The sequence below is a fragment of the Cygnus olor genome, chromosome 2 (assembly GCF_009769625.2).
Source record: "Cygnus olor isolate bCygOlo1 chromosome 2, bCygOlo1.pri.v2, whole genome shotgun sequence".
Classification (NCBI taxonomy): Eukaryota; Metazoa; Chordata; class Aves; order Anseriformes; family Anatidae; genus Cygnus; species Cygnus olor.
The window spans coordinates 19,673,985-19,699,309 of NC_049170.1; the positions used below are offsets into that span (position 1 = coordinate 19,673,985).

The 25,325-nt window shown below is 43.3% G+C and overlaps 2 long non-coding RNA genes and 1 other non-coding gene across 3 annotated transcripts; all 3 read left to right on the top strand.

Moving 5' to 3' along the window:
- The first annotated feature begins 717 nt into the window (after positions 1 to 717).
- Positions 718 to 9,408, top strand: LOC121066305. Its single transcript, XR_005817657.1, has 4 exons — positions 718 to 1,029; positions 6,258 to 6,387; positions 7,208 to 7,328; positions 7,551 to 9,408. It is a non-coding gene; the product is annotated as an uncharacterized LOC121066305 (long non-coding RNA).
- A 2,775-nt stretch (positions 9,409 to 12,183) lies between these two features.
- TRNAN-GUU lies at positions 12,184 to 12,257 on the top strand. The gene has a single exon. It is a non-coding gene; the product is annotated as a tRNA-Asn (tRNA).
- Positions 12,258 to 14,254: 1,997 nt separating this feature from the next.
- On the top strand, positions 14,255 to 22,162 carry LOC121066108. The gene is made up of 3 exons (XR_005817513.1): positions 14,255 to 16,809; positions 17,610 to 17,719; positions 18,938 to 22,162. It is a non-coding gene; the product is annotated as an uncharacterized LOC121066108 (long non-coding RNA).
- The last annotated feature ends 3,163 nt before the right edge of the window (positions 22,163 to 25,325 follow it).

Here is a 25,325-nt window from a genome sequence, read left to right on the forward strand (position 1 = left end):
TGACATTTTGTATTTCAGATGTACATATTATTTTCAATAATTTCTGGAAGACCTGTGTGATAGCAAAATATGAAAATAGCAGCTGAAATGGTTTGGTGCACCAAACTGTTTGTTTGTTTGTTTGTTTTTTCTCTGCTGACTGCAGTCAGATCAGTGTGTCCTACAACTTGTACCATACCACCTACCTGGTTTGCAAGACCTTCCTGCCATGGGCAGCTTGATCCTGCTGTCAGTGACACCAGTGGCAAAACCCTTTTTGTCTTTGGCAGGAGGCAGGATCAGGTTGTCCACTGCAGCACAGAGGTTTGGCAGCTTCTTCTTGTCATTTCTGGTGTACAGCCATTTGTTTCCTCTTCTTTGTCTCAAAAGCGCCATTGTGCAGTATTGAAATGAAAGCAGCACAGAATATGAGAAGAACATAAGAAAACTTTAAAAATAACATTCAAAAAATTTAAATCCTTTATTAACAGTTGAAGGATTACAGCTATGAATTTTGGCGTGTCCTTTTAGATAATCATTGCTTTTGAAGTTGCCCTGGTCTTAGGTCAAGGTAACTTAATTGTCAGCTACTTGGCAATGGCCAGGTTTTCCTTTACACATAAATCGATATCCTTCAGTAAGAAAGGTACACAGAAATGGTATTTCACACCTGTGGGGTATATATAAGCACATATATGCACGTATGACACCTAATTTCACGTCACTAACTGGTGGTTTCAGTGCTGCAGCAGCAGCACAAACTGGACCGCTCCGCGCCCCTCAGAGGCTCCTGGCAGCCACCGCCATTTCCCCTCGGTGGCCTCTTGAGGCCCTCCTACTTGCTCAGGACCATGATGGCAGGGGGGCTGCCACAAGAGGCTGCTGGTCGCCCCAAGGGGCCGGTGCAGAGGAGGTAGGGGAGAAGGGGCTGCCCGCCATCGCCTCTCCTGGAGGGCCAAGAGCCAGGAGGTCGTCGAGGCGCAGCCGCACACAACATGGCGGCTGTGAGGCACTAATGTGAAGACTGAGGCAGCGGCTCAGGCGGTGGAGGTACTTTGAGGGAAGAAGTGGGAGAAAACGGGCAGAGGGGGGGAAGAGAAGCTGATCCTGAGGAAGGAGGTGGGTTTGAGGTGGATGGTGGGTGGTGGTGGGGCAGGAGGCACCACACAGCGCCCAGGGAGGAAGGAGAGGGGCCCGGTCAGCACAGCGCTGCTGCCATGTCGGGGCCAGCAGCTCTCCTGTGAGCCCCAGCCTTCATCTGTAGCTTTGTGTTGCTGGAGCCAAAGTCTGTGAAATTCAAACCTTTTGCCATTCCTCCTGCTTAAGCAGTTTTGTGGGTAATTATTTTAAGAATGATTACGCAAGATGTTACCTCGGGCAAATCATATAAAAATAAGAGTACAGTGCTTTATCATCAAATTTCAGGTCGGTAGGAAGTTTTAAAATCTGTAGCTGCCTGGAATTCATGGAGTTCACTGTTTGTTCATGATACACACTGGTGGAAAATGTAAGATAAACCCATACAGAAATAAATATGATTGGATCCTGTTTGCTTTCAAATAATTACATTTATTTATATCAGTTTAACCTCCATGTAAAATGTCATGTATATGTCAGCTAGACTAATGCATTAAAAAGTAAGTCTCTATGGGAAGTGTTTCAAATAAGCAATTTGTTTTGCTTGCAATTAATGCATTTTTACCTAAAGTACAAGTTATAAATGAAAACAAACTAACAGTGAGTGGTAGTTTGCTGCTGTCATTCCAGTAATGGACAGTTGGGTAATTACAGACCATCAAAGAACGGCTGCACCGCTGATTATTATCTTTTAAGAATTTACCAGCCTTTCATCATTCAAAAGAAACTTGCATTGAAGACTTTAAATATATACTACTAATAAAATAAACCTATTAAATGGTATGATGGCTAGTATTTACAGCTCACACAGGAGAAGAAGTCATCTTTCCTTTGTTGCTTTGTCTGGTACAGAATGGCACATTGTGAAATCGGTAACCAGATCTCATTTAACTATGTGTATCTGTGTCTGTACTCAGGGCTTCACTCTACGGAGTTGTAAGCAGCTTTACTAAGATGGGAAGCTTTGGGGCTGATTTGGGCTATATATACCTCTGGGGAAAGTTACTTGAGTGTTCATAGGGCCATATCATTAAAATGTCAGAAAATTCCTGTTTCCAAACCCTGTATGCAAACCTTTATGCATTTGAACAGGAAATAAAATGTACCAGTGTGGAAGATGTTGGCAGTAGTTGTATCTGCTCTGAGAGATGTATGCATATAATTTCAAACATGTTTTTATATAACACTTTATATTTATTTCATATGTTGTTCTTTACAAATCCTTATGAATAGTATTTTGATACATATGTACAGAATTTAATTTTCAAAACTAAACAAGTTGCTAGCCACAGAAGTATTTTTCACAGTTGTAATTCTCCACTTATTTAATATCAAAATTAACAAAGCATGTTTTATAAATAAAAGTGTCTGGGCTGTACATTACCACAATAATTTTATTTTAAAACTGGACTTAGGATGGATACGTATGCCCCTTCTGATAGAGCTAAACCCAAATTTAGTACATTCTAGTCTGTGATCTGAGTATTAACTAGAATTAACATTTGCAGCATAATATTGCAAAATGCGTTTGTGCACATAGTGGTGCTGGAGATGATCAACATTTTGTCTCTGGGCAGGAATTGGAACATGCAGTGTAACTCTAATTGTAATGTGCTTCCGTCAGAAGTACAGCAGAGCTCTCGGATCTTGTCAGGACTTTGGATTTAGCATTATGGTACTCATCTGCGTATAAACCCTTTACAGATAGCAGACATGCTGTCTCCAGTAAGGATGCATCCAATACCTAAACTGATCTATATGGTTTGTCCACCCGTTTATCTTGTGTTTAGAAAGACTCAGTCCTGTGGCTCTTATTCAGAATAGTTACATAAGATTGAATTATTCATCTGAGTAGGATTTCCAGGCTGGGATCATAAACCTCTGTAAACAGAACACTGAAATTGTAAATAATACAAAACAAATGCTAAATATTGTACTCTGCAGTTGTTTTCATTGAGACAAATGCTAATAATTATTAAGGCATGTCAAAACTATAGGGATATATTGGCTTATAGGAAAGGTCAGTTGCAGTCCGTGGTTATTTTTAATTCATTGGATTGTTTTCAGCAGGCATATCTTTATGTAGGATAATCTCTTGCCCATTTTCTGCAAAACGTCCCTAAATTCATCATACATGAAAACAGAGCTGGAGGAAGAGGAAATGAACAATTTTCCAATTTATGCAATTTAAAAGAAATATTGGGGGAGGTGTCTTTAATGACTACTGGCTGTATGAAATACAAATGATCTCTACCTACCAAGCTGCAAAAGCCAATAGGCATATGATAGAAGATGGCAGAAACGCTGCTTTTAAAGGGTTCTGTAGTCTTGTGAGACTAGTTTTATTATAAATCTGCATGTGTGTTATTGAACTGGATTCTGTGATCTGTAAAAGACCATAGGCATAATTTTTGTTGTTAATTTCATCATTAATTTTAATATTCTTTAGCTCAATATTTTTGGCATAATATTTTAACAAGCTTAAAAAATTGTATGTTAAAAAAACGACAGATTTTCAGAAAATGAGCTATTTCAAAGTTGCTTGACAACTTAATCAAGAAACAACCGATTTTAACGGTACAGTTCTGTTGATTATTCCAATTAAAAAAAAAAAATTTCCAGGTGCAGTGATAGACTCATGTGCACCTGTTTATTTTCTAGTGTTCTATAGATAAATTGCAAGGAAGGAAAAGATTAAATCTCTGAGAATCTGCAAATGTCAATTGCACGAATAGATAAGGAAAGCAATTGTTAGAAAGCTCTGAGTGTTAGCAGAGTACTGAAAAACCTAGTTAAGGTGGTAACAGCAAGAGTAGGAAGGTCTGTAAGACTTAAAAAAATGCTATGTATGATCAGGTGTTTTTCATATTTTGTATTTACACTTCGGTAGTTCCTTGTGGAAATTGAGCAGATGTACGGTGTATTAACATGTAGCATGAGGGGGGGTGGGTTGGGGGGGAAGAGGGAAAAAGTTAATGATACCGCAATTACTGCCAGGCTGTATGAAAAACTGAAAATGCTGGATCATGTTCCTTTGAAAATACATAGTTGGAATATGTTGTAATGCAGGATGATCAGGAGTCTGCAGTAGCATTTGGGATATGTTGCTGTTTCTATTAATACAGATTTTTTTTTTTCTTAAAGTAGAATTTCATATATATATAACAATCACTTGGAGGTAGTAAATAATTATGACACGAACCTCAGGAAATCTGAAGAGGCTTTTATGTAATGAAAGACAAGTGAGAAAAGAGAAGGGGTGAGGAATAATTTTAGCCCTTTCAGGCCCGGAGGGTTCCTGGGCAGGTGAAGAGATGAGTTTTCACATGTTGTCTGACTGCTTAGGGCCCTACATAACAGCCTCCAGGAGGAAGACTTTGGTATTGTCAGAGTGTGCTGTTGTGCATAGCCTTTATTTTTTTTTCCTGGGAGTATTGTGCTGCGTGAGAGCCGCAGTGTCCCGTGCAGCAGCAGAGATGTCTGAAGGGATGAGCCCTTCCCACAGGGATGGCACTTCCAGGTTAAATGTTCTGGGTGCTCGAGCCGGGTGCCGAGGGCTGGATTTTGACCAAAAGACTTCAGAGGTGTGACCTCTTCAATTTCTGCTTATTAACTATCGTATATGATTATTTAGGGGCAAGTTCCCATTTTTTTCAAACAAATGGTTCTCATGGAGTTAGTGAATAGCATGTCTGTGGAAAGATTTAGCTTGTGTGTGTCTCTGAAATACTTTACAATATAGTATATAAAATATACTCTGAAATACTTTACAATACAATATAATACAATACAATTATAACAATAATAATTGTTAATAAAATCCCTCTTTAATTCTCTGAAGTCCCTTTTGGGAAGAACAACCAGAAGACAAGATTGTGGCTCCTCGTAACACCCTTGGGGCTGTCCTACTTTTTTAAGTACTGGCTTAGCTTTGTTAAATGCCTGAGCGACTGGTTTTGTACATTATATTTGTGCTTTTAGGTGCATATCATTCTTTTGTTTTATATGTGATTTCCTTGGCACATGATGCTATAGGGAATTATGATAAAGTGCAATCATCTGTCCGGTTTTCTTCCTGTACCCATATTATGTATTAAACTCTCAGGCCCCATCGTGTTCTGCAGGAGATTATCCAAGAAATGATAAATCCTCGGTAGGAGCCATCAAAGCGTCATTGCCAGTTTGCAGCCGCTAAGAAGACCCTCACATCTCTTTCACTGTCACTGCATTATTGATTAGCCTGCAAAATACTGAAGCTGTATTGATTGCAAATATTTAGGGATGAAAAAAGAAACATTGTCCTCGAAGGTATTCGCAGCCCTCTCTTCTCTGTTAAAGAGAGCTTTTTTCTCTTGTATTTCTCTGGCTGTCTCTTAGCTATTGTATGCTGCAAGCTGATGTGTTCATCTGAGGGTACCGGCAAGATGGGCAAATGGCTGCCTCACCCTGCTGGGGCCAGTAGTCACCAAAAAACTGAGAGCGACAAGGAGAGGAAGAAGAGCGTTTAGGTAACGATTGACTGGTTTGCACACACATAGATTTGGACAGCGAATAAAATTAATTTCCTATTTATGTTTGAATTAATTTGTATTTAAAATTTATCCTAATGGCCCTGGTAATCTAGGCCATGAGGTCTGAAACAGTCCTACGTAACCTGCTAAAACCTCAGCACGTTCTGCCTCAATATTCATGGATTCTCCTAGTTCGGTTATAAAAAAACTCTGTGCAAAAGAGCTAAGACACAGACCTGACAAAAATCTTACCTTGTTGATCCATTTGGGTGAAATCTAAAAGGGGACTTTACAAGTGGATACCAGTGAAGTACTCAACAAAGTAATTCCCTGCAAATTCAGCAAGTCACTTCTTGCTGTCCCTTCTCCAAGAAGTCCCTGCTTAGCGACGTTGGCACATGCAGGTGGTTTCTGCCTGGTTAGCGTACAGTTAGTTCGCTGCCTGGTACTTAAGCTGAAATCATTAACATGTGTCTTGTGTGTTACCTGAATGAAAGGCGAGTTCACGGGTTATTATTGCCCATTTTTTCTCTTTGCTCCTGCACTTCCCTGTTTCGATTACAAATCCCCCTCCAGGCACAAAGCAAGCTGGACACCTACAGTGCAGCTAAAGAGTTATTTGTTCCCTAGGTGGACACTAATGAATGACTGCAGTGCTGCCCTGAGTGAGGGGGTCCCCACTATTAAAAGTTTAATAGAAAGATCTGAGAAGCTGGGAGCCAAGAGGAGGAGGAGGGGACAAGGAGCTGTGAGTAACTCAGTAAGTGCCTTCTCTGTTCCTTTGCTGTAGCGGAGATTATACCATCCATTAGGACAGGAGCAACTGGAGAGAGGTCAGTTCCCTCTGCTTTCTCCTTTTGCCTTCAATCTCACCACAAGCTGTTGAAACTGCAAAAATACGTCGGTTCCTTTCCACTGTAAAATCTCGGAAAGCAGCAGGAATATGGCCCATCTGAAAAACGAGCTAATTCAGGTTTCCTTTCACTTTTCTGATTTCCTATCCTTTTGTTTCCCTCCTCTGCTCTTTGTTCTCTTATTTCTTCTCTAATCCCTCTCTCCTTCTCTCTCTCCTTTTTCATCTTTTACTCTCCATACCATTCTCTCTCTCTACCTTATACTTTTCAAGACTTAGGGTAGATGCATGTAATTTGGGGGCTTAAAGGTTCTTTTCCATTTTTTAATGGTTCTCTCTATAAATATTCCGATGTCCACGCTGATTCCTGTCCATGCTAAGTGATGATAAAGTTTCACAGAACTGTGGAGATACTCATTGCCCCTTATTTTAACCGAGGCAAATATAAACATCCTCAATTTTTCTCGCTCCCCCTGAATTGCAGGGGAGTGAGATCTAGTTTTAGTTTTACTTTTAGTTTTTGATCTAGTCCCCATTACTGTAGTGCCTGTCCATGTCCAAGACCATACGAAGAAAGAGGATTGATTATAATCAGAGGGAGAAAAAGATGTATCCTTTAGTTTCTCTGTTGTATATTACCAAGAATATTATGAATATCTCTCACATAATCCTTATAAGAAACAAAATAAGTCCCTTTTATGCCATTCCTATTATAATTCCAAGAAAGAGTTTTTTGTTGCAGGTTGAGGCCACCAAAATGTTTGGGGTCCTGGGGTACTGGAGGGTGCTGCTTGCGTTGCAAGGGGCAGCCAGGGAGCGATGACAGGAGCAGCTGCCTTGCGCTCGAGGTGTGTGAGAGGGTTAGAGTTGTGCTGCAGTGCACCGGAACCACGGGGATCGAAGTTTGCTTTCATGGTGGGATATCATCACCTTCCACCTCCTCTAATTTGGCTATGGAGTTCTAGGATGAGAAACCTTTGCTAACCTTTTGATAGCTGGTAATAATGTAATTGGAGGAACTGAAACACAGTGCGTGAAGCTGTGGACCCCATGTGTCATCTTTCATGCAGATCTCTTCTAGAAGGCAATGCAAGAACGTTTTGAGCCTGTAGAAGCATCCGGAAAAGAGCACTAATACCTGAATTTGATGCTTGATCTCTTTGAAACAGTCCAATGAAGAAAAGGCCTCCAGAAATGGTGTTTCCTATCCAACCTGTCAGAACAGGTTTCTTAAGATTGCTGTCGGACAGAACATGCCGGATTCCTGTTTGGAAATATCTGGAGCGGATCCACAAGGCTTACTTGGGTTTTCCTTTCTCACTGCCTCTTCTTCCCTCCTTCCAAACATCGGTCTTCTGACTGAAATACGGCATCGGGACAGATGTAAGGCTGATAGCTTTACTCGCAGAGTAACTTCTGGAGCTGAGTTAGATGTCTTCTGGTGAGAATATTTCAGGGGGCTGCATTTTCCTAAGCATTGCGAGGATACAATGTCTGTGCTCTTCTGATTTTTTTTAAACAGACCGCAGTTTTAAGTCTGCTCTAAAATTTGTCCTTTGCTTTTTTCTTAAACTTAACCCATTTAACTCATTTATTTGATAACATGATAGTAATCAGATTGTACTTGAAGTCAACATATGCTTTAATGTTGCTCTGAATACAGTTGCTCTTCTGAGCTGAGGCCTGTGTTTGGAGCTTAAATCTGATTCTGGGACTTGAGAAAATATAAAAATAGGTTGCTCCTGAGAACACAGACTGACAATTTCTGCTCTTCCCTCTGTCTTCCATAGACACAACATTAAAGTTCAATTATTGCATGAGACTCATTCATATTTTCTTGATATTCATTATTATTTTAAGAACGCTTCAGTGTTCTTACTAGGCACAGTTCTGAAAACCTGCAAGGACTGGAAGTTTCTCCTTTTCTTACCACGATAAAAAGAAGTGCTTGAGAGAAATAAGTGCTGCGTGACAAGCATCGTTATTACACTCCTTGGTGTTGTGCTCACTTCTTATGCCAGTAAAAATTTCTTTTCACTTTTCTTAAAGCGCTATCTTAATATTAAGGGTTTTATATTTTTTGGTGGAAGCTGTTAAACTGACTGCCGTAATGATCGTGTTCTTTTCAGTAGTCACTCAGAGCAGATAGATTGGAGGGAATTGCAATGCAAAACTCCCCTTAAAGCGTGTCAGGTGAAATCTGAAGATCGCTTCTGATTGTATCCCTTTCTATTTGGTTTTGGGCTTTTTTGCCACAGCTGCAGACTATATTCCAAATTACTGATAATAACGACAAGCTGCTCTGCAATCTTGTCACAAGCACACTGGAACAACATTCAGTCTCTCCTAAGCGTGACTGCAACTCTACATGATCCAGAACCTGGGGGTCTGTGCTGTTCCCTTTTGGTGAACGTGGCGATGGAGGTTGGGGGAACAGCTGACTTTTAGGTTAACTAACTCTGCAGTTAGCTACAGCCCAAGATTTCCGGATTTTCTCATCTAGTCACAGCCTTCTCTTGTGTGGCTTGTGTAATAAGAGAAGCCAGAGCTAAGTGAACTGGAGAGGTCAGTAAAATACTATTGTTCAGTCCTGTTCCTTGCTTATAAATTAAGTTGTTCCTATTTGCAGAGATGTCCTTTCAGTTGTAACGCTTCTGCTTTTACTAACAGGCCAAAGAATAAAAGTGTTTAGCAATAGTAAGTTAATAAAATCTTATAAAATGAGACAAATCACCCTGCATCTGAAAACAAAACAAAACAAAAAACATGGAATCTGTAAACAAGCGACTGATGAAAAACACCTCTAACTGCATTTTATTTGAAGAATAAAAAGAACACAAGTCTTTGAGCTGGTTAAGAGAAGCTATCTATACCTGCTTCTTTTGAATCCTTCTTCAGGAATAATATTTTTCAGGGCTTGATGCTTGCAGCTGCATAAGAAAATAAACTTTTGTCATGCAAATGTAATTCTTTGCTTTTAATAATTTTAATAGCAACATTGAATTACGTTAGTTATCTGTTTAATGTGCTAGTTCTGGTGAGGGCTAAAATTATAGGTTTCAGAGGAAGACGTAGAAAACCTTTTGGTGGCAAGCGGTACATTTACAGACTGCAGTTACAAAATAAGCAATTAGAAATCCATTTGGGCAGAAACTGAGTGCTGCTCTGAAACTTCTAGTGACTAGGAATTTTAGTAGTTTTGGATGAGTTTTAAAGGGCTGACAAATACTTCACAAAAATGACGCATAGAGTAATAAATAATGTAGGCACGTGGGTTTGTTGGGGGTAAACTGCTTTCCTGTGAGAAATCGTAGAAACAGTAGTTATGAGCTATTCTGTGATAGAAGTGGGAAGATTCTTTTATTTCTGATATATCATACTGAATTGATTTTTTAGTAACTCTTCTGGGTTATTTTCCTGGACAGAGGGTGAGTATATTGTATGTTTATAACGCTTAAAGAAAGCCTACTTTCTTTCTTTATATCCTGTATTAGTTTTCTCAGACACTCAGGAACCAAAGCCTATACCTGAAGAAGGTCATGGATGTCACAGCAATGAACTTGTAAGTTCATGGGTCCCAAAATAACCATAAAATAATGTTATAAAATATATAAATCTATAGTTTTATTGTTTTTATATTTAATAACATTGTATAATATTTTCATATATGTAGTACATTTATGTTTTTATAGAACTACGTAATAAAATATGATCCATAATCAGTGAATCCAACAATAATATTTAAATTCTATATATTACATATTGGGGAAAAAAATAAGCAACTGCAAATACGATCCATAAGAAACAGCTTATCAAGAAAGAGATCTGTCTAGAAATGAACAATAAAACACTGATCGGGGGGAAAGTTCATCTGACGTAGCATCCCTTTCTGGTTTTTGAACAACTTAAACAGAAGTTGGCATCTTCCTTTCATCTGAAGATGCAGTCAGAAACCTTCTCTAAAGTGTAGACATCTAATTATTTCCATTTACAGAGATGAGTAACGTTGCTCTCTGGCATGATGCCTCACTGGTTAGAGCTTTAGCAGTCATTGAAAGTCATCCGTGTCCAGATCTTTTGCTGATCTGCAGCTTTCAACCAAACAGATAACATTGGTTATGTTCTTTTTATTTTTACCCTGTAAAATTTAAAATGAAAGCCTCCAAGATTCACTGGGGGAGAATGCTGACAAGAAAGGTGCCAAGTGGCCCTGTAGCCTGACCTGCTGCACTCATCCTGTCCCTGCGCGCTGAATGGGCAGCCTCAGATGTCTGACGCCTGTTCCTGTGTTCCTCTCAGACACCTGAAAGCTAGAGCTTGTGCTCGGTATCAGCACATCTAACTGCCTTTTTAGCTCTGGCCTCTAGACAGATTTTGCAAATAGCCAAGCTGACGTGCATGATGACTATGGGAGTACTCATGTATAGAGTAAAACGTTTCTGGGCCCCAAACCTGTGCTGAAATGTTCACCAGCGCTGGTCTGTGGGTCAGGCCTTCGTTCAGCATGTTATGTTGCTGTTTCCACTGAATATCTCTTTGCTTGTGCATAAAAGCAGCTTGGTGTACTTCATAGGACCGTCCGTTTGTCCTCGTGCACAGACAAAACAGAATATATTGTATTTCATACAGAATATTTTATACCTCGTCTTTGTCCGCTGGGTTTCAAAAGATTTTGGTTGGTAAGGTAGCATCAATATACAGTAGAGCAGTTCTGTGCTAATATCTTGATGTAGCTCTCTTCCAAGTATCGAAGGAAGTGGAAAGGCTGAGGTGTGGACAGTAAGTGGTCAGCTGGAAGTTACTCAGTGGGCTGAGAAGTGATGTCTTACGGTGTTGAAGACCAAAGGTGGTGTACAAAACGGGAGAGCTGTAGTAACATGCTCTCGCTCCCACTCCTGCTGGTGAAGACTCTTTGGTTTGGGGACTAAGCTGGGACTTCTTGGTCTTGAGTGGGCAGAAACTGTATGTGCAGCGGGTGTCTGCTTGGGAAGGAGTTAGCACCCATCCGTGCATGGTGTGCACCACGCACCTGCCCGACTCCAGAGGCTTTCAGAGGGCAGAAATGCCATCGTGTAGAGCTTCAGAGAGCCACGAGGAGAAAATGAAGCAATGAATATTGTAGGAGTTCAAAGAGATTCGGGCAGTCTGTGAAAGAATAAGGGAGGAACATTTGCTCAGGTTTGAATGTGAAAGCTTTTTGTATGTGACAAAGCCACAGGTGTGGTTTTATTATAAGGTAAGGTGGGAAGTGGATTTTGATAAAATAGTAATGGGAATATTGTCTGCACTGTTTGCAGTCACCTAGAGGGGTAAATATAATTTAGCTGTGTAGGTGCAGGAAGATGCTGCTTTTTTAAACAATAGTTCTCTGCAATCACTTAAGACTACCTTTAAATATATTAATAGGGCAATTTTGCAGTGATGTTTGGGAATTACATTTTGACTTGCACGTGCAGTGGATGAATTAACAAGAGCCGCGAAGAAACTACTTTAACACCGATTTGCAAATTCCCACAAAGAGACCGTTTCTGCAAACAGTACTATCGGGGATGAGCCCTTCAGATGCCCGAGGTAAAGGAATCGGCCCTTTCCCCGTGCCCCCAGCCCTGCCAAGCCATGCAGGACCCCGCGCGTGGCAGCAGGGTCTCGGAGGCAGGCAGGCGACGCCCATCACTCGCTCCGCGGAAGGGGCAGAGCGCGGGAGTCTCTGTGGCGCAATCGGTTAGCGCGTTCGGCTGTTAACCGAAAGGTTGGTGGTTCGAGCCCACCCAGGGACGGCGCCGCTCTTTTGGCTAGCCCCCTTCCCCGGCCGCCAGCCGTCGTTTTGTGCGCGTGCGCGCGGGTGAGCGCGCCGGGGCGGGAGGCCGGGAGATCAGCGCTGGCGGCCGGGCAGCCGCCGGGGGCTGCTGAGCAGGGGGGCCCCCGCCGGGGAGCGCAGCGCCCGCACCAGCTGCGGCCGCGCTGCGCCCCGGCAGCCAGCGGAGCGGGGCGGCTCTGCCCGCAGGCTCCCCCCCCCCCCCCCCCCCCAGCGCCCCCCGGGAGGGGTCGGCGCGGTGCCCGGGTGCCCTCCCCCGAGCCGCGGCCGTGGGATGAGCGGGGATGGGGCACGGGGCGAGGTGCCCTCTGCGTCCCGGGGTGCCCGAGCGGCGGTGGTTTTGTTTTCCGCGTCGTGGCGGCCGAAAGCAGCAGCGATAAAACCGGTGGGGAGAAACCTCGCGGCGGGCAGCCGAGCCGTGCCGAGCCGAGCCGAGCCGAGCCGTTCCGCCCGGTGCCCCGGGGCCGGCGGCGCTGGCAGGCCCGGCGGGTGCTGGCACGGCAGCGCTGCCTCTCCGCGCTCGCCCTGCCCGCCCGAAGCCGCTTTGCATAAATGAATGCTCAAAGCAATTACGCGCCGAGCTTCGCCGAAACGTATCAATTAGAAGTTGGCACCTTCGCCGTCGCCGAGCCCGTCAGCGGATTCAAATGAGCGTTTCAGCCGGGTGAAATACGGCCGCCTTCCAGCGAAGCCTGCTATTTACAGTTCGGAGAAAACCGAATTCGTATTAAAAATCCCTCCTGCCCCAGCGAAGTTGTATTTCACAGCTCGCTCTTTTTCAGCTCGCCTGTTTTAAATAAAGGATGCAGCCCTCTTAAAGGTCAGCCCGTGCCATTGATTTACCATCGATGACAAGATACGGCCCTCGCTAGCCAAGCTACCGGGGAAAAGACATTTATTTAGAAACACCGGAGAATCTTTTTAAAGTAAGAAACCCTAAATCGTCGGTGCGGTGTGCGTGCAGCGGTGTGCTGCCGGACTTCTTCCATCGCCCGGCTCCTTCCCGTTCCCTGCAGCACCGAGCAGCGGGTTGGGGTCGCCGGCTGCGGGACCCCCTGCTCCTGGGCGGCATCGCTTAGCCCCGCAGCATCTCCTGCAGCTCGGTGGGATTTTATTTTCACCGGAGCCGTTCGGGCGGTCTCCCTCCTCGTCATCCCCGCGTTGTTTGCAGCAAGATTTGAGGGGCAACGTTGCTTGAAGGGCTCGAGCCCGGCGAGGGGACAGGGGACGGAAATTTTAACCCCCGCGACCGCCTGCCTGGCGTGCGGGCATTACGAGCCTCCTGCGAGCGGTGGCACCGAAATTGACGGCGCCGGTGGGAAGCGGCTTCAGGAGCCCAAAGTCACCGCAGCCGGGCTCGGGGGCACTTAGGGCGGCAGCGCCTCGTCCCCTCTGCCCGCGGTCAGGGCTGCGGGGAACGGGAAACGCGGTGCTTTTGGGGGAGAAGGCAGGGAATCGGGGCTTCGGGCGAAGTCAAAAAAAATACTAAAAAAAAAAACGAGAGGTCGCCGGAGCTTTCGGTTACCAGCCGCGAAGGCGGCTCGCACCGGCTGTGTAAAGGCGCACGACCCCCTGCTCCTGGCCGATCCTCCTGGGTACCTGCAGGAAAACCTCCTGCGGCCCCTCCGCAAGCAGGGCACCCGCACCCGTGCCGAGCCGAGCCGTGCCGCCCCCGGTCCCCCCGCCCCGCCCCGCAGCTGCTCAGTGGCGGCCCCGCAGGGAGCCGGGGGGGCCTGCGCCGGAGCTCAGGTGGTCCTGGGGGGTCGCTGCTGGGGCTGTCCCGTGCGGGGCCGGCGTGCCGAGCCGTGCCGAGCCGCGCCGAGCCGTGCTATGCAATGCCGAGCAGCGCCGAGCCGCGCTACGCCGTGCCGTGCCGTGCCGAGCCGTGCTGCGCTGTTCCGAGCCGTGCCGTGCCGTGTCAAGCCGTGCTGTGCCTTGCCGTGCCGAGCCGAGCCGAGCCGAGCCGAGCCGCCGGGGAGAGCCCCCCCCCAAGCCAGCCGGCGTCCCGAGGGTCGTGTGGACGTCCCGGCTGGAAAGCGGGCAGCTTTTTTTGGGGGACAGCCCTTTGAACTCCTGCCAGCCTTTAACGACTCGGAGGGCGGGCGAGGTGCGGAGTAAAATATTGCCGGGGTTAAGAAAAAGACGGGGCTCTGGAATATTTGCAACCAGAAAAACTGTGGAGCTCCCAGAAAGGGTGCACAAACCAGCCATCTTGAATATTTTAATCTCTGGCAAGTGTTTCTTTGGAACAAAATGGATGTTGGAGGGAAGCGGCATAGTTAACATTGCTGTAGCCTTCCATTTCTCACACCATCCCTCTCGCAGCATTCAGCTGGCACGAAGCAATGAAACTGGAGGGAACGCCACAGCCTTTCCTCTGCGTGCAGAGGTCATAAATAATCGCGGTATGAGCACTGCGGGCTGGAAATTTAGTACCTCTCTAAGCGATGGTGCTTTCTTTACCCACGATTTATATTGATTTGTGGGCATCAATATAAGTCACATGTAAAGCTGTAAAATCACTTTCAGAGCTCATTCGACATAAACAATTGGTCTGGATTCGCCAAGAATACTTTTGCAAAGATTTTTTTTATCCTGATTTTTTTTAATCCCTTTTTATCATACAGTACGTCGTTACTGTCACTGAAGTCAAAGGAGGTGTTCCCTCTGATCACCCTGGAAATTGCATCAGGCCCTGGGCTGAGAGTTTGTTGCGTATTCGTGATATGAACAAATTATTCTAAGGATTCATTGTTTGGCCATAAAAACCACTCTAGGCTGAAATTAGGCTCAGAAAGTCCCCAGGATTTTTTCCACTTTAACTAAAATGGATTAACAGCTGTCCTTTTTTTTTTTTTTTTCCTTCCAAAACTGATGGTGAAAACAAATACAACATGCTGATTCAGATGCTTTTTGTTTCCATAAAACTACGAAATTGCTTTATTATTATTATTATTATTTTCCTCCCTAAGAATTTTAAGTCCCTTAATGCTGGTTAGGCCTTTCCAAATTAAAAAAAAAAAAATTATTTAAAGGCAAAAAGTGTAGCAGCCGACTGACAGAGGGGTGTGGTGAAAGCAGAGACAATAAGGCAGCGGTTCAGATGCAAGGCTTTGAAAGGCTCCTTCTGAGGGCTTATTTATTTATTTACGTTCTTTTTGCTGTTTGCTTACTTTGGACCTACTCTTTCTGCAGATAAGCTCAGCAGAAACAGCTCGGTTAAAAAGCCAAAGACACCTAATAAAAATAACGCAGAGGTGGCTGGAGACCATTGTCTAAAGATTAAAGAATAGGACTGCAGGGCAAAACTGCTTGATTTTATTGACTTGCTGATTTGCTTAATGTCAATTTAGGCAAAACTTCTTACCCTAGGTGTTAAGGCTAAGGTTACTGTTAAGACCTGTATTGTTCTTGTTAAAGTTTCTAAATTTTTAAGGCAGTTTTGGAGTTCTGATACACAGTTCCTGATATTTTCAGTACATTAATACAGATTTAACTTCTGTATCTGAACATTTTTGCTCTAATTTCTCTGTGCCATATTTTCCCCTGTGGACGGATGCCTTAAAATATATCTAGCATCTGTTTCATAGGCATCCTGATGTTTATACAGCATTTCTTGAGACTATTTGGATCAGAAGGCACCATGAAGTCACGCAGCTTACCGGTCATTTTTTTTTCACAATTGGAACATGTAGGAACCTCAAAAGAACAGTGGTTTTGAGAAGCAGTAAGCAAAATTACTAAAATTCAAATGACAAGCCCCATCAGAGGCAAAAATTGCAAACTTGTATTTGTACAAAAATATTGCAGAGACTAGAAACAATAGGCTAGAAAAGCAGCTGCTGACTTCCTAAAGGACATCGTATCCTACAAATGAAAACTGCATTCTGTTAGCTCAAATTGTTAGTGTTATCTACAAAACAGGAAAATCTCAACTAGACTGAATAATACTGGGAATTTGGGGACTGCTGTATGGCCCAGAGAGAAAAGGTATATCAAATTAGTTGGAAGCTTAAGGAACTGCATTTAAATGTCAAGAACCCCCAGTTTATGTGGGAAAGGTGTGTAGGATGCCAGAGAGGAAACAGGGTGCAAAGAAAGGACTGCAGAGATAGACCTCTTTGTTTTGTTCATCAGATGTAAAGGACAAAGAAATTTGATCAAAACAGGTAAGTTTTTTTTTTTATGATGACTCAAATGATCCGTTTTGCTTGAAGAGAAACAACAGTATAGTATTATCTCCTGTAAAAAATAAAGCTTTTATTCATAAAGTTCATTTCCCCTCATATACCTGAAATGTTGTTACATGAGACAAACTCAGATATTTTCCTCTGTTCAGTATTGTATTCCCTGATCTTCATCATAAGCTTTGGTGACAAAACCTGAGAGCTAGATTGCCCCTTTACAGGCGTGGGTGAACAGGCAGAGAAAGCTGCAGGACTACTTCTATCCACACATTCCAGAGGGGCAAGGGAATTCTGGCAACTTCCAAATAACCGAGGCCAAAGGGGTTGGTGAGTTTGCATTTTATTCTGAATGGGCAGGGTATTCTGATCATTCTGTTTTCTTGTTCCACACCAGGCTCTGCAAACAACTGTTAAATGCTTATTAGAGTAGTGCATGTATCGGCAAGGAATAATTGATTTAACAAGCTGAGCACTGTTTGTAAAAAAAAAAAAAATTAAATTAGCATAGTTAAATCAGATGTATTGTTTAGAAAGTGATTGTAAAGTAATGCAGTAAAATGGCAGAAAAACTGCAGAGATCAGTCTTGGTCTCCTTTTCTTTTCACAGATTACTTGCAAACATTTCTGGGTTTCTCAGACATGCGTGTCCTTCAGATTACTTCTCTAAATACTTGTTCTACCACTTGACTGAGAATAGGCAGTTACAGGTAGCTGCTAGTCAAAACTCAGAGCTTCAGTTTTATTTGGGGATGTGGTTTATCTGACATTGCTTTTTCTTGGATGAAAAAAAGTATCCTGAAACTCATGAATTATCCTGGCAGATACTCCCCGTAATTTGCTCACTGTCAGCGGAGTGAAAGTGATACGAAAAAGGTCTGTGCCATTAAACACACCGTGCTTGGTACTGTTGGGCCTCCCAGGGCTGGCGGCCTTAGGTACTTCGAATATAAATGAGAGATAAAACTGGTAATTAATGACGTGCAAAGCCCCGAGTTCAGACAAATATTTGCAAAGATGTTTTATTCATTTGGCTTCAGCCTTTAGAAACGAGATCTGGTTTTGACCAGGTCCGAGTGAAAATGAAGAAAGCTCGAAGTGCTTTTCCTCTTTCGTTTTCTTTGGGGCAGCGTGAGGCTCCAGGAGCAGAAGGTGGAGCTTCCCCACGGCAGCCAGCCTGGCGGACGCGCAAGCAGCAGTGGCTGTCCTTGACTCCTCTATTATGAACACTTCACTCCCGGTTTGTAACTTGTTCCGTTATATAATTTTGGTCGTAGCTTCAAAAACAAGGCTCTTCTGTATGCCTAGCCTAAATATTTCCTTCTCTTTTAGTCATAAGATCCAGCACTTTCATTTTACCACTGTCACACACTTTAAAATCACAGATATGCTGGCTGGAAAGGATTTTTTTGTGGAAAGAAGATAAGATTAGCTGCAGTAGAGATTTATTATTAGAAAATGAATAGCCCCACTTTCAAGATTTAAGAGACTTGTACAAATTACCCACTGGACAGTTTTTTAGTTTCCAGTTCACATTAGTGCTGAAAGAACCATTTGGGGCCTATTAGCCAGCTTTTGGAAAGTTTTCTTGTAGTGGAAAAAACTGTCAGGGATCTGGAAATGGAGACTCATCTGGCCAGTGGATGTTCATAAAATTCGTAATGACTTCAGCAGTCTTAGATGGAGCTGTTGGGGCTGGGCTGGGAGCGGGTGGAAGCCCCGGGGCTGGCCTAGCGGAGGACCCAGGACACGCGTGGTGCTGGGAAGCTGGGAGGTGAGGCCTGGGACAGGATCTGAGATCTCGGAGTCTGGCTGTGGCTGGGTCGACACCGCCTCTTTTAAACATGATGCTGTGCTAGGAATTGCAAGGGAAAATAAAAGAGTATTTCTAATGCACGGGGCATTTTTAGGAGCTTGAATTGTGCTTAGGGCACTTTGGGTTCTCCTACAAAGGCACTTTACAACTTCATACAGGCAGTTCTATGTAAAGATATATCCCTCTGAACTGGAAATGTTTTCAGTTTAGTTTGTGTTGCTTTGGAGGGGTTTTGTAGTGAAAATCATGGTGCATTTGAAGTTGTGACATTGTTATATATGGAAAAGCTGCTTGACAGCATTTCTAGAGGCTTTCACCTCAGTAATGTTACTCAGACATCTGTGTGCCTCTAACTCGGAGTCAGTTCTGTTCACCTCTGGTAACTCGACTTTGGTGGTAATACGGGAGGGACAAACCTAATTTATGGTTGCTTTAACTGCTTGAAAAGTGGAGCGATACAAAACCAATATTAATTCATTTTTAAAAGCCCTTTGCAATCACTTCTAGCTTTGTTTATGTAGCGTACCAAGCACGTGATATTGCGGTCAGGCTAGTGGCTGCTATTGGCAGTTGTGGATTATGTTGCCCTGTGAAATCCATGGAGCTTCTCCCTGACCATATTTATATCTGTTTCGCTTTAAGGAAATCAGGGGAGGTTGTCTTAGTCTCAGGGGCTGAATGGACTGATCCTGAAGGTGAGCACTGCTGTGATACTTCCTCCAGGAAAAAAGGCGTATTATAGAAAAACTCAGCACATCATCGTCCTCTCGAGGAAAAATTATTTTGTCACTCAGCCATTAGGCTACCGTGTGCAAGAGCAGTGTGCTGCTCTGCCAGCCCTTTGGGGCATTTCTCTTAGTGCGAGGAGGAGAGCTGCAGACGTGCTGAAACCACAAGATCGATTATAAAGCCGTGTGTGTCCTGGGAACATCTGGAAGGTGAGCTGCTGCAGCATCGATGAGATCAGCGGAGCGGGACATTCTTTGTTATCTTTACCTTTTGGGGAGCTGTAGGACTGATGAACATGCCACCGAATACGTTTTCTTTCTTTAAATATTGTTGGTAATATGTTAAATCCTATTCCTTCTCTCTCTCTGACATTGTTAGGCTTCCTTTTGAAAGATGAGCAGGTTTGGGCTGTGCCATTTACTCATCCACAGAGGAACAATGGCTTGTGAAATGATAACAGGTGATTTCTGGGGTTTGGTGCTTTGGATACTCTGCTGATTTAGACAATAACTCAAATTGCTCTCCTCAGCCTTTTTGCAGCGTGGACCTAGGTGTCGTATTCGTTTGGAAAGGAGAATCTTCCAAGGTGTGTGCAGGTGGAGGTGAGCACACAGCAGCTGGGGAAGCGGCGGCTGGCGTGGCTTCCCAGGGATGCAGCGCGGTTGCTGAAGACGAGACCTCCAGCCCCTCCAGCTCCAGGGACCCACAGCTCTCAGAGGCAAAACCTGCCAAGCCCCGAGCCCTCCGTGCAGTGGGCTGCTGAGTCCAAAGAATAATGAAGCTTTCGTGGCGGTCGCTCCATCAGTGCCACGTCCCTGCTGCCCACCGCACAGTCATGAGCTAGCCCGTCGGGATCTCAAAACGAAACCACCTCTCCTCTCTGTGATCCCGTCTCCTTTCTTCGCTGCCTTTCGGTGCGTTTTGAACAGTTTTTGAGCCTGGTCAGGTGATGCAGGCATCCCTGCTGCTCCTGCCCGCTCGCAGCGCCTGTGAATGAGCTCTCCTGGAGCAGTGTTTCCTGCCTGGCAGTGACACGAGAGCTGCCTCGCAAGATGGATTTTCTCACTCCTTCTCTCTCCTGCTCTCTTCATTTCTCCTTAGTCTCTCCGCTGGCTTTTGCTTCCGAGATCCCTGACTCCCTTTGTGCCCCTCTCCCCTTTTTCCTTTCTTTCTTCCATTTTTCCTGTTTCTTGTATTCTCTCTTCACTTATTTTTCTCTCTATTATCTTTCCTGTCCTCCTCTGCATTCTTTCAATCCCAGCAGGGCTGGCGCATACAAATTGACCCCCTCCCAGTCAGTAATGTGATCGAAGCTCTTTGTGGCTCCTGCTATCTCTATGGTAACTATCAGGGGGGTCTCGAGAGTGGTGGTAGACCCAATGCACCGGCCCACATACTGTTGTTCTCGCTGACAGTACATACTGACCACATGGGCCTGACTGCTCATTTAAAACTACTTATTATTTTAAAAAAATGCTGGTGTCTTAGAGTGCTTAAGTGGGAAAACTGACCGCATGCCTGAGCGCAAATAGTTGTTGGGTTCTCAGGGTTTTGAAAATGGTTTCTGCATTCAGAGCTACTTTCCTTGGCAGGTCCGTTGTTGTTTTCTAACCATTACAGAGCAGTGCGATGGCTGTTTTAAGGACTCTGGAAACAAGGGTTACACGGCAAAACTGAGTATCCACGTTGTGGTGGTAGCCATTGGCAGTGCAATTGCTGCGTGGCTATAACCAGCAGAGCTTAACAAAGTATGGAACATAGGGCTGTGCATTTTAAATGCTGGGGACACCTGCCTTTCACTGTGCTAGCTTGTGTACAGCACACCTCTCAGGTGGCTGCTGTAGCGCAGGTGTTAAGAACGAAACTGTAGGGAAGCATTATGCTGATAATATGTGTGTTTGTCCACGATTTGGGATTTGTGCAAGCATGAAATGACTGTAGGATCTGACTGAAGGAACCACAGAAAAACCTGTGGTGTGGACAGAAGAAATGGATCCAGTCCCGTTTGACTGCCAGGGTTTCCTCAGTGAGCCCTTGAAGCCAGCGGGAATATGGGGAACCAGAGAGACTGCATGAAACCTAAGGCTGCATATATTTCACCAGATCCACTTGCCCAAGGGAGAAGCCCTAGAACTTTTGAAGAGGTTAAATTCATAATACAAAATTAATTTCCTCCAAATACATGTGGAAATTACTCTTTGAGTAGTACATCTGATATTAAAACTGTATTTCTTGTCAGGACTGCACTCTTTAAAATCACTGATTTTTATTCTTAGTTTTTGCCCAAAGCAAATTTCTTCTACAATATTTATGTCCAGAAAAAAGTGGTTCTGTTTCTAACTGAGTTTGTTAATTCCATTAATAGCATATGCTGGAAGGCAGGTATAATTAAAATCTATGGTAAATTCTTCTGCAAGATTATCTGACTTCTTAAAATAAATTGTGTTTCATTCGTCGTACAGCTTTGTAGGAATTTCAGCGTAGGAAAATGTTGACTAGCCATGTTATATCCTAACGTGTATTGCTGCATCACTTAGGTTGGGCAATGTTGGCCAGTCATTTGCATTTTACTGGCCTTTCTGCTGTTTGAAAAGGTACCACAAAATCCACACTGGCCTATTTGAGTCTCTAAATCTCTCAAGCAGTAACACCGTGTTGTTGACACTGAATCATCAGTTTGCTCAGATCCTCGAAAAGAATAAACTTCAGAAGATGATCATCAGGCTTTTCAGCTGGCTGTACGATCCATATTCACAACTTTATTAATTGTTTGGTCCATGTGGATGCATGTCGACTGTGGGTTTTACATCTACCTACCTTTAAATAAAGCAAGATATATACATAAACGGCACTTTTTGGTGAAATCCAGTCAGCGGTGAAATGGTTAACACTGTGGGCATTTAAGTGGTCATAATTAACAGTCCATTAAGATGAATGGAGAAAGTTCTCACTTAGCCATGCTATTGTTTCATTCTGTCTGTTTACAGACTCAACGAGACAACACTGTGTGGCTTGACATGCCCGGGTTTTTGCACCAGGGAAGCTAGGAATCACGTTTTAAATTAAATAAAAACCTTAAATAATAATAATAAAAAAGCCTTTGGAAACACATTTGCTACTTTGAGGGACTTCTAGTGTCCCAATTAGTGGAGAAAACCTGCAATGTCACTCTGTTGAAGAAGTGGGTTTGATACTAACTGCTGGGTTGTTTCCCGTTGCCCAAGTCCACCGAACCAAGGCCTCGCCATACTTCAGCTGCTGCCATTTGTACCCCCACAATCATGCAGTGGCAGCACAAACTCAGCTCTCCTAACCTGTAAAATGCCCCTGAATCGGATGGATGACTGCTTTTTTTACAGTTTAATATTTTATATAAAATCCTTCTATTAATATAATCAGTATTTATCATTAAAATATGAAATAGGCCACAAAATCAACATATCACTCCAAAAAATCACTACTGTAAAAAAAGTTCTTTTTTTTTTTTTTTTTTTTAACCTTTCCTTTACCCACCCCAAACCAGCCAGCACCACGGATGCCCCAGGACCCGCAGCAATGCCCTGGAGCTGCTAACCTTACGCTGCAGAAGAAGGCGGCTTTCTCAGCAAGTTCAAAATCAGGCATCTCGAGAGAGCTGGGACAGGCCCAGCCGGGGATTTCTCTGTTCGAACAAGAAACTTTTTAGCAAAAGTGAGCTAGGGAAACTGTTCGGAGAAGCATATCGGTTTGAAGTAATGCACTGTTCCTTTTTAAAAGGTCTGTATTTTATAGGTACAATCTTTTCCTTGTAAAAGATTGTGAGTGTAATTAATTATAGGCAATAAATTATAAGTGCATTTCTTAGCTCCTGGATGTCTAGCTATATGACAGTGCCAGAAATGAGGTAGTTAAACATACTGAAGAGGAATAACACGAGCAGTCATTTTAGCTAGATTTTACTCTTAATTTTGGTATCAGAGTGCCTAAAAATAATATAGCAAATATCTGTTATTCTCTGAAAATTTATTAATTAATAATTTGAACATAATCTAATGACTTTTTTATTATGTATGTATTTATTCATTTATTTTCCCCAGATGCTGTTTTTGTCTAAAGTACCGGAATGTTTGCTAAAAGATAACCTCAACATTAAAACATTAAATTACAGAATTATGTTTCCCTTTATATTACCCTTTCTCGTTAGAAATAGCATGTTCACAAACAAATATGGTTTTGTATGCCTTCTAGAGTTTGGATTTCTTGTGCTTTCAATTTATCTCTTAAATTTATTTATTTATTTTTTTTAAATTAATGTTGATGGTCTTAATAAAAAAGTCTTGGTGTTAATTTTTGCAAGCATGTGCTAGGTTCAATTTGAATTAGGCCATAATACCTTACATATATTAATATTAAAAATGCACCTGAAAGAACTAGAATGATTCCTAAGGAGGTTTTGCAGAAAATCACCTTTTGTCATGTTTTCCTGGCAAATTAGATTTAAATAAAGGTAAATTGCATAATTTTAAAATAGAGTATTTAAAATTATTTCATTAAGTTGACTCCTACATGTCTCTGCTTAATAGAAATTGTTAATATTTTGAAAACAATGCAACTGAATAATAGTCTAAATTAACAGGAACTTTACACTGTATGCACCCAGGAAAACTGTTTTTAAAAATGAAATAATTGATTTTATTGATCAAAAATAGAATCCAAAATAGTATAGAAGAGATACTTGGAGACTAAAGCTGCATTTGAAGAACAGCGGGATTCTTACTCATTAAACATGAATTAAAACGGTTAAAATGAGTTTTAGCGTCCTTCTTTATCTCCTTGAGGCACTGTCTTTAGCAGAGCAAAGACGTGAACTCCAGCAGATAGCAATAAAAGACGGTCGGGAATTGGTATTGAGGACGTGAGGCCTCAAGTGCAGACCCATGGACCTGAGTTCATGGCATTCATGAACCGTGGTTCATGGTTCAGAGGTGGAGCTGTAGCTCCTGAGCACACCTCTGCTGTCTGCAATGCTTCTGAGAGCTTTCAGGTGCTTTAAGAAAGGCTCCAAGTAAGATTATTTATGCCAAATTTGTTTCCGCTGGTTCCTGGTAGCAACATGTGCGCTGGAGCAAAGTCAAGGCTGAGGCGTGCAGCAGGCCTCACGTTGTTCGGTGGCCATCACAGGGTGGCAGCGGCTCTGGGCAGTCGCAGAACGGAAATGTAGATGCCACAATTTCCTGGTGAAATTACAGGACAAAAATGTAGATGCCAGGATTTCCTGGTGAAAGTGGTCTGCCCTCAGATTCCTGTGACGGGAGGGGTGTCTGGGAGGTCTCCTGCATTTGGTAGCTGAAGTGAAGAGGCGACGGGTCTTGGTTGCTCAGGCTGCTGTGTAGGGGGGTAGGCCTGTAAGGGAGCTTGCTCGTCTTTGCCTGTCTGGCATTTATTTTTTAAGATTTGTGTCTTCCAGACTATTGGTTTCCGTAATTTATAATCTTTGTGTAGGGGCATCTTGTCAGCAGCTCAAAGGCTGAATGCAACATGAAACTTTTTTTTCCCTCTAAGAAAAGCTCATATTTTACCTTTCCTTTTACCTGGTACTCCAATCTTTGTTGATTCATGATTTATATTTGTGATTTATATTCGAGATGCTTTCATTCATTTCTAATTGCAGTTGCTACTAGCTTCAGCAGCCGTCTCTATCCTTTTTTCCTTCTCGATTTGTACAGTAACTGAGCACCAATACTTTGCTTCCCCCAGAACATAAGCGATTGGTTTCCACAGGCAGGAGTTGACAGGTTGCAGGACGTTTAGTAACTATTCTTCTTGAAAATTAATATAGTCCTTCTTTGTTACGGCTTTAAAGAATCCGCCGTGATAGCTCCAGGCTTTAAATGATGATGTCAAAATGTCAAAGAGGAAGGTGGCCATATGTGAGGTCATGAGTCTCACTGATGCGTTAAGCCTTGAAAGACAACTGCGGGCCGGAGATGAGCAACGGCGTGCTGTGGGGGAATGCCACACAGGAAGGACACCTTGGGGAGCGGCACTTCTCCCAGAGATCGTCCTCACTGAACTGGGAGGCAGGTTGTGGGTCGTCCTTGTGGGCAGGAGAGAAATAATACACGTTAAATGCACGCTGGCTTTTCTTGTAACTTCTAGTAGTCGGTTAAAAGAGTTACAACCAGATTCCAGTGCCTAGTCAAATCTAAATTTATATTTTAAAACAATGGGTTTTTATTAAATTCCTTGGGTAGCTATTCTACAAGCCTTTAAACACAGCGTCTGAACTCAAGAAAAAACTAACATGAATGCTGGAAAATTT